The sequence below is a fragment of the Nomascus leucogenys genome, chromosome 4 (assembly GCF_006542625.1).
Source record: "Nomascus leucogenys isolate Asia chromosome 4, Asia_NLE_v1, whole genome shotgun sequence".
Taxonomy (NCBI): Eukaryota; Metazoa; Chordata; class Mammalia; order Primates; family Hylobatidae; genus Nomascus; species Nomascus leucogenys.
The window spans coordinates 19,573,961-19,582,447 of NC_044384.1; the positions used below are offsets into that span (position 1 = coordinate 19,573,961).

The 8,487-nt window shown below is 37.3% G+C and overlaps 1 non-coding gene across 1 annotated transcript; it reads right to left on the minus strand.

Annotated features, from left to right (window-relative positions):
• Positions 1-993: 993 nt before the first annotated feature.
• On the minus strand, positions 994-1,134 carry LOC115835033. The gene has a single exon (XR_004029986.1). It is a non-coding gene; the product is annotated as a U4 spliceosomal RNA (small nuclear RNA).
• Between the last annotated feature and the right edge of the window lie 7,353 nt (positions 1,135-8,487).

The window sequence follows — 8,487 nt, forward strand, 5'->3', positions numbered from 1 at the left end:
TTTGACAACCAGTAGAAGCATGGTCCAAAGAAAGCCTACCATAACATTCTAAGCTAAAGATGATAGAGTTTGCAGGACACAGGGAAAAAAAGATGGACAGAATCTCCATCTCTTATGTAGATGAGTATTCCAGGAAATGAGAATTGGTACTTCTAAAGCAGAGTAGGTAAAGGAGAGAAAATTAGGAGTTGATGTTAGAAAGTGAGGGTACATCCACACAGAGCACTTCCAAAGTCCTATATCTTGTGGGGGCACATTTTAATATGTACTTACCCTTCAAGTGCTTAAATCACCACGGAAATCTGCCTATATTTTCAGTTGGGGGTGACGTTCTAATGGTTCTTAGGAAGATCAGTGCCTACCTGCTTCCTGTTGAAATAGGGCTGCTGGGGTCCCACCCCCACCCCACCAATCATAAGGAGAAGAGGCCACAGATCTGCATGTGCGTCGTTCACTGGCAGTAAGACTCCAGGGCTCTTTTCTTTGGTGGCTCCCCTATCCCAGCAGTGTAGTATGGGCACCTTCTCTTTTGTGGGACAGAGAGAAAGACCATTGACTCACCCAAGTAAACATTTCTCTCCACTTTGGAATTATTTGTGGTAATTATTAATTTGACTGAATCATTTTGGAAACTTCTATTTCTCTTGGTGATTGTGGGGTCCCTCAAAGCTAAGAGGGACTGGACTAGGGGTTAGGGTTCACAGCAAGTAGCTGGCGATTTGAATGGACTCTATGTCGAGATTTCCCAGGAATAAGGCCAACAAAAAAATTTGGAGATTTCCCTCTTGCCAACAAAGCAGAAACTCACGCAAGGACTTGAGACAGGTGACCTGGTTAATAATCAAGTGTTTCCCAACCACAGCATTTCCCCTGTGGTCCCAAGCACCCAAGCTTGGCACTCGAAGACAAGTGGCAGAGTGCAGGATACATCAAATACGATATTTGCACATTATGGTTAAAAATGAATCTTCTTTTTTCTTTTTTTAAATTCTGTCTCTGTAGAGACTGTCAAAAATTGCCAATGCCCATTCTAATTCAAGTCATCACACCAGGGTATTGGGAAATGTTTCTAACTAGCAATAATCGCACCCTGGAGGAACCTCAGTAGCTACAATAGTGCCACTGCACAAAGCTTAAACTAACTTATTTTTATTATTCTTCTAGTGCTAATTTATTAAAATACAGATATGGTGTAAATAATTCAATTTCCTGCAATATATCTTTTCTATTATTGCTTCTGGAATCATTTGATTCCTTCCATTTTCTTCTTATCACAAGCTAGTCTCTACTTATCTTGACCTATTTATTGTTACAAATAATGTTTTCCTAAAACAAATTAGGCCATCAGGCAGTATTTTAAATGTTTTTTCTTTCCTTGTCATTTAGTAATTCTATTTGGCAGGAAAGATGTTCTATTGAACACTTAGAGAAATGTTCTTCTCTTGGGCTGCAGACTGTTTTATGAGCTTTGATCCGATTTTCTCAGTTGACTCATTCTTGAGCAGAATGCATTTGGCCAAGCTTAGTATTAGAATATAGCATAAGTTCTCAAATTTCTCTCCTTGTGGACAAGTCAACCTCTCAGTTCACGTGCTGGAGTATATGCTGTAAGGTAAAATGCCTACCATATTCCCCCCCAAAAATAGAAGGCCTTTAAAAAATTCAGCTTCCTTTTAGGTGTACAACCCCATCTTTTCACTCTGAATAGGAAAAGACTCCATCAAAGTTTCGTAAAATCTTTCATTGGTTTGTGTTAGAGACTCCTGATTTATCAAGTTATACCTACTCTAAGCCTTGCATTAGAAGTTACTGTGAGAGGATTTGTCACTAATTCTCCTCTTCTGCCCCTCAGAGGTTGCCCAGGTACTACCAACACTGTTCATTTAGAGTAGGTGAAAATCCTTGATATCTAATTAGGAAATGACAAAGATTTCTCAACTCTGTGTGCATATTGGAAACATGTAGGGATCTTTCAAAAATTTTCAATGTCCTACTTCTATCTCAACGATATTGACATCAGTATTTTTTACAGTGCTCCTCAAGTGATTCATAAAAAAAAATACACAAGACTGAAAACCACTAACCACAGTTAACTTCCTAATTTTAGGTAGTTCAGAATAACACCCTTAATTTCCTCTCAGCTGCCATGGAGAAGAGAAACCTTGTAATAAAGTAGTTCTCAAAACTTGGTCCCCAAACCAGTAACAACAAAATTATTTGAGAACTTGTCAGATGCCAATTCTCAGGTCCCACCCCACTGCATTAGAAACTCTGGGAGTAGGACCCAACAATTGTGTTTTGACAAGTCCTTCAGGTGATTCAGATGCACGCAAAGGTTTAAGAATCACTGCCGTAATACGTCAATGCTTTTTCTTACTTTTAAAGTGCCACAGCACAGAATGACAAACAGAATATCAAAGCTGTGCCACTTCAGACCCGGAACTGTAGCATAAGGAAATGGGCCAATGCTATTTCTTAATCCTGTTTCCTGTATTGTTGTCCATAAAAACTCCTATCTGAACCCCACATCTGCTCAATTCTTAATATAAGTTTTTGGTGCTATAGTGAAAAATGTCCCCTTCTTTGGCTTTTTAATGGACAACATAGTAGAAAGTTAAGCCAAGGGGTTTGGGCCCTAAAACTCAGATATCCTCCTCCCCAAAGTTCTTTAAGTGATCTCTTTATTTTGCAAAATTGAATAGGAACAAATGACTTGATATGGAACAGTTCTTTTTCTAAAAGTTTGAAACTGAAATTGGCAGCTCAGACATGACTTGGCAGTTAGAAACTCAATAAAATACCATTAGGGCAGGCTGTGACTCAATCACTCCTGTGTTTGAAAAAAAAAGAAGAAGAAAAATAAGAAGAAAGATGACAGAAAGCTTTTCTTTTAAATCCATGCTTGTTTTGTTTCTTTGATTATTTTTCTTCTCATCCTCCTCCAGGTTCCCTCCCTCAAGGGAATTACATAATGGCAGGGAGACCTATCTAGGGCCAGTAGGGTGTCGATGGCTGACAGATGATCTCTTCAATTTCTTTGGTGACCACTCCAAAAAGCTCTAAAAAATAACTTCTTGAATCAATAAGAAGAGTTAGTGGAAAACTATAAAAGAATAATAACCACAAGGTACATTTATAGACTATTGGTTTCCATTTTTTAGAAAAAAAGACTGGAGACAATTTAAAGTTTCCAGTTTTATGGTGGCTTTTTTTACCCAATAATTTTATAGTAAGTGTGCAAATTGTCTCCCTTAAAATAATCACAACATACAAAATATCCGAGACAAACATGCAGCTATTAAGAAAAAGTATTTTTTAAAAATTCACACAGCAATAAAGAAGAAAGGTAGGAACTATTTCATTTGATTATTTTAAAAAATAGACTAAGATAAGATTCCTAAAAGGGAGCCAGTAAAAATCACTCAAGACAAATTCTATCTTACTTAAGATATACTTACCTACATTCTGCATATTTGTTTCTTTCGGCCCTTCTCCAAAAAGAAACCTTTCTGTAATTCCAATTTGCACTATCGAAAGAGTAATCTGATGGATTGATGACAGGCCTTATCTCTTCCGTGTGAGATCACGATGTTGTGGGTACAACAGAACACTGCTGTCCACCCTTAGGTCATGAAGCCATTTCTGGTCATCTTGGGAAGACATCCCTGGGCAAAGAACAGCCTGAGACTGCTTCTTTGAGCAAGGAACACTGCTAGGGAAATTTATGCCAGAAAGGAAAATCGGGAGGACAAGCAAGTACATCGACATAGCCTGTAGAATCTCTCACTGACCTCTGGCAGAGCCATGCCTAGAACTCAGCCTATCTTAACCAAGTAATTTTCCAAATTCACACCCCAACATGTAATTTTATTCAACTATAAGTTTAGCTAATATCACAGAGACAAGAAAGCAGCATAAACACAATTGCCTATTTCTTAGTATCAGCATGGCTGAAGATGTGTTTCCTGAGAAGCTGGTATTCTACGAGATGTGACTAGGAATTGCTTGTAAAAAAAATTAATGCTACCAATGTATAAATATTTAAATACATATAATTCATATTTACAATTATATGTGGATGTATATGTAAATATATAATTATTAAACGGTTATTTTGTTATATGACAATCTGCGTCTTCAGGAAGTGGTATGACATGTAACTAAATTTTTGATAATTGCACAGCTCAAGACATTTGATCTGAGTATTGACTCATCAAAAACACTTACTAAGAATCCTTCATTTTGTCAGGCAGCAATATAATTACCTTTGGTAAATGTGCTTTTTTTGCTCCAATTACAATATGTATTTCCAACATTGGATATTTCTTCGATAACCTCATTGCAAGTGTGTAGTATAGCTCAGCAGCTCCCATTGGTGTGCCCTTGGTTCATTATAACATACAACAGTGTCCCCTGGTCGAATATCCTGGAGAAATGTTGCTGAAGGTGATACTTCTAGCTTGGAGGAAGAGGAATAAACGGAGCAAGCTGCACTCAATAGAGAGAGGCACCATTACTAATCCGATAAACAATGTAAACAGAGCAACCATTATTAAATGGCTCTTTTGTTATATGACAATCTTCTTCAGGAAGTGGTATGATATGTAACTAAATTTTTGATAACTGCACAGGCTCAAGACATTTGATCTGAGTATTGACTCATAAAAATACTTGCTAAGAATCCTTCATTTTGTCAGTCAGCAATATAATTACCTTTGGTAAGTGTTGTGCTTTTTTTGCTCCAATTACAGATATGTATTTCTAATATTGTAGAGATAAAGAATGCTCCATGGCATTCCTGCATCTGCTTCATATCCAAGAAATAGGACTCAGCCATTCTCACAGCTTCATGGCCACTGCTGTTTGTCGTCAGGAGAAGGCTGAAACACTCAGTGCTACGCCCCAAGAAGTTTACCTGCTACCTGCTTGCATTCTCCCTTTCCACCCGCTGTCCCCAGTCTCCACCACCACTCCACCACTCAGCTAACTCTAGTCTCCTCTTCCTCCTCATTAAGAGGGAAGCATGCTCTTAATTCTCTGGGTTCTCAGCATGCTCTTAGTTCTCTGGGTGCGATCACAACAGAGGAGAGCGAGTCAGTACTCAACACTGTGGCCGCCCTTCCCCTGGAGCCACAAGCTGGCTTGGGTAAATAAATGGCTAAGCATAACGGTGCTTTAAGGGAAAACAAAACTGATGTGAAGGGTGATGCAGTCTAAATGTAAGTATTTTTAAAATAAGAAAATACAAGATCTTAAAAAGACAGGGAGTACCTCAAGAAACTTGAAAATCATAACATTTCTTTCAAAGAAGATAATATTAGAAAGCAAACCAGGTCAGTGTCACTGTGAAATGGGGTAACCCTTGAGAGACCTAAATCTAGGAGCACAGTTTGGAAACATTACATATTGCAGGTGGAAAGTCATTTTTTTCTTTTGGGAAAAATTTAATTTACCTTTAAAATAGGCTTTAATTTTAACGAAACAATTCAAGTAACCTCCTTAGGTGAACAAATATAAAATAAATATTCACACATTCTTATGGGGGAATAAAGTCACCATTAACTGAAAAACAGATGATTTAGAATGAAGATGTACTATTTTACTCTTTTAATTATTCCTCCTCATTACACTATGTGCTCTGTGTTGGCAAGAGTCATAGCAGTCTATTTTACTCATCATGGTCTTCTCAGCCCGCATAGCACAGGGTCCCACATACAGTAGGACCTCACACACTGTGGGATATACACACATATGAATAAAGACTATGGATGCTATGAGCATGACCTACAAAGTACTATGGCAGTGCTTATCATGAGGAATTGTTAGCTCCAATTAGAGACATATCATTATGAATGATTTTCCTATATGTTAAAATGTGACACAAATATTATAGTAATATTTAATGTCATATTGAAGAGACTAAAGTTTAGATCATTTATCTTTCATTGTTTTCTATTATCTCAAATTCAGAATAATTACTGATACATTTTTTTCTGTACAGTAGTACCTATTGAAGGTCATTTCACTTGTAGTTGCCTCACAATAAGCCCTCTTATTTTCTTTTATTGGACTCAGAAAACTGTGTATGTGCCGGTTTCAAAATCAAGGGGTACTTTCTAATTAGATTTTACATGCATATTTTTTATCATGTCAAGGGTTTAATAAACTAGGGCAGGCAACAACACAAGAAATATACCTGAGGAAAAGTAAATACCTTCTCTTATCATCTTACCATGATTTCTGAAAAGACATCTTTATGATAATCTGGATAACTTTATTTTTTCAATTTGATATCAGATGTTAAAATGAGCCATTTTCTTAACCAAATTCCTTAGAGCCCTATTATAGTAGGACAGTGAATTAGATCCCAGCATGGTCATTACTAAGCTGGGGCAAGTGTTTAACCACTAAGCCTCAGTTTCCTCATTTGTAAAATGCAGGTTTAAAAAATCTACTTTAAAGAGGTATTTTAAGATTAAATGATACGATGCATACAAGGTAGACACACTGTGCTGGCATCTTTAATGTGCTCAATGAAGACTGAGTGTCCTTGACAATAATGGCCACCCTCCCGCCTTTTAGACCTCATGTACAGAGTACCAGATGTGGTTCTGAGCACATGACAAATATACTTATTGAATTCTCATGTTACCCCTTTCAAGTACTATTATTATTATTCCCAGCTTACATAAGAGGAAGCTGGGGTACAAAATGATTGAGTGACTTGCCAAGATTTACATGGCTGGTAAATTGCAGAACTGGAATTTGGAGCCAGGCACTCAAGCACTAGAATGCATGCTCTTTATAATTTCACTCTAGCCACTCGTGGCAGTTTTTAAAACCAGGTCACTCTACCATACACAGAAGAATTATGCCTGTCCTATTAGATTGAATCAACATGCATGGTAAGCATTCTGAAGAAATTATGGCTGTTACTTGTGCAAGAAAGATTTTTTTTAAAGGCACAATTTTCTGTGATTAGAAAAGGCCTCCACAGCTGCCTTTTCACTTGTGCATATCTATTTTTAAATTATTTTTATTGATACATAATTCTGCATATTTATAGGGTACAGTGCGATGTTTCAATGCTTGTGTATGTTGTATGATGATTAAATCAGGGTAGTTATCATATCCATACTTTAAACACTGATCATTTATTTCTTGTGGTGGTAACATTCAAAATCTCTTCTTGCTATCTTGAAATATACACCACATTGTTATTTGCTATAGTCACCCTACTGTGTAATAAAACACTAGAACTTATTCTTCCTGTCTAACCGTAACTTTGTGTCTGTTGACCAACCTCTCCAGGTCTTGTCCTCTCTCCCCTTCCCTTCTCAGTCTCTGGTAACCATTCTACTCTCTATTTCTATGAAATCAACTCTTTTAGATTCCACATATGAGTGAGATCATGTGGAGGTTGTTTTATTGTGCCTGGCTTATTTCACTTAACATAATAACTTTCTGGTTCATCCATGTTGCTGCAAATGACAGGCAGGATCTTATCCTGCTTTATGGCTGAATGGTATGTCTATTACATATATGTCTAAAACACATGTATGTAATATACATACACATATGTATGTGTACATACACATATATGTAATAGAATACTATTATTAAATGTGATTTTATATATATATATATATATATATATATATATATATATATATATACACAACGTTTTCTTTATCCATTCATCTGTAGATGGACATTTAGGTTGGTTTCATATCTTGGCTATTGTGAATAGTGCTGCAATAAACATAGGAGTGCAAGTATCTTGTCACCATGCTGATTTCGTTTTTTTTTTTTTTTTTTTTTGAAACGGAGTCTTGCTCTGTTGCCCAGGCTTGAGTGCAATGGCATGATTGCAGCTCACTGCAACATCCACCTCCCGGGTTCAAGCAATTCTCCTGCCTCGGCCTCCTGAGTAACTGGGATTACAGGCATGTGCTACCATGTCTGGCTAATTTTTGTATTTTTAGTAGAGACAGGGTTTCACCATGTTGACCAGGCTGGTCTCGAACTCCCGGCCCCAAGTGGTCCACCCGCCTCAGCCTTTCAAAATGCTGGGATTACAGGCATAAGCCACCGCATCTGGCCACTGATTTCATTGTCGTTGGATATAAACCCAGTAATGGGGTTGCTGGATCATACGGTGGTTCTATTTTTAGTTTTTTGAGAAACTTCCATACTGTTTCCATAGTGGCTGTACTAATTTACATTCCTACCAACAGTGCATTAGAGATCCCCCTTAGCCACAACCTCACCAGTATTTGTTGTTTTTTGTCTTTTTGGTAATAACTGTTGTAACGGGGGTGAAGTGATACCCCCGTTTTGATTTGCATTTCTCTAATATTAGTGATGCTGAGCATTTTTTCATATTTGCTATTTGTATGTCTTTTTCCTTTTTTTTTTTTTTTTTTTTTGAGATGGAGTCTCACTCTGTCACCCAGGCTGGAGTGCAGTGGTACAATCTCAGCTCAC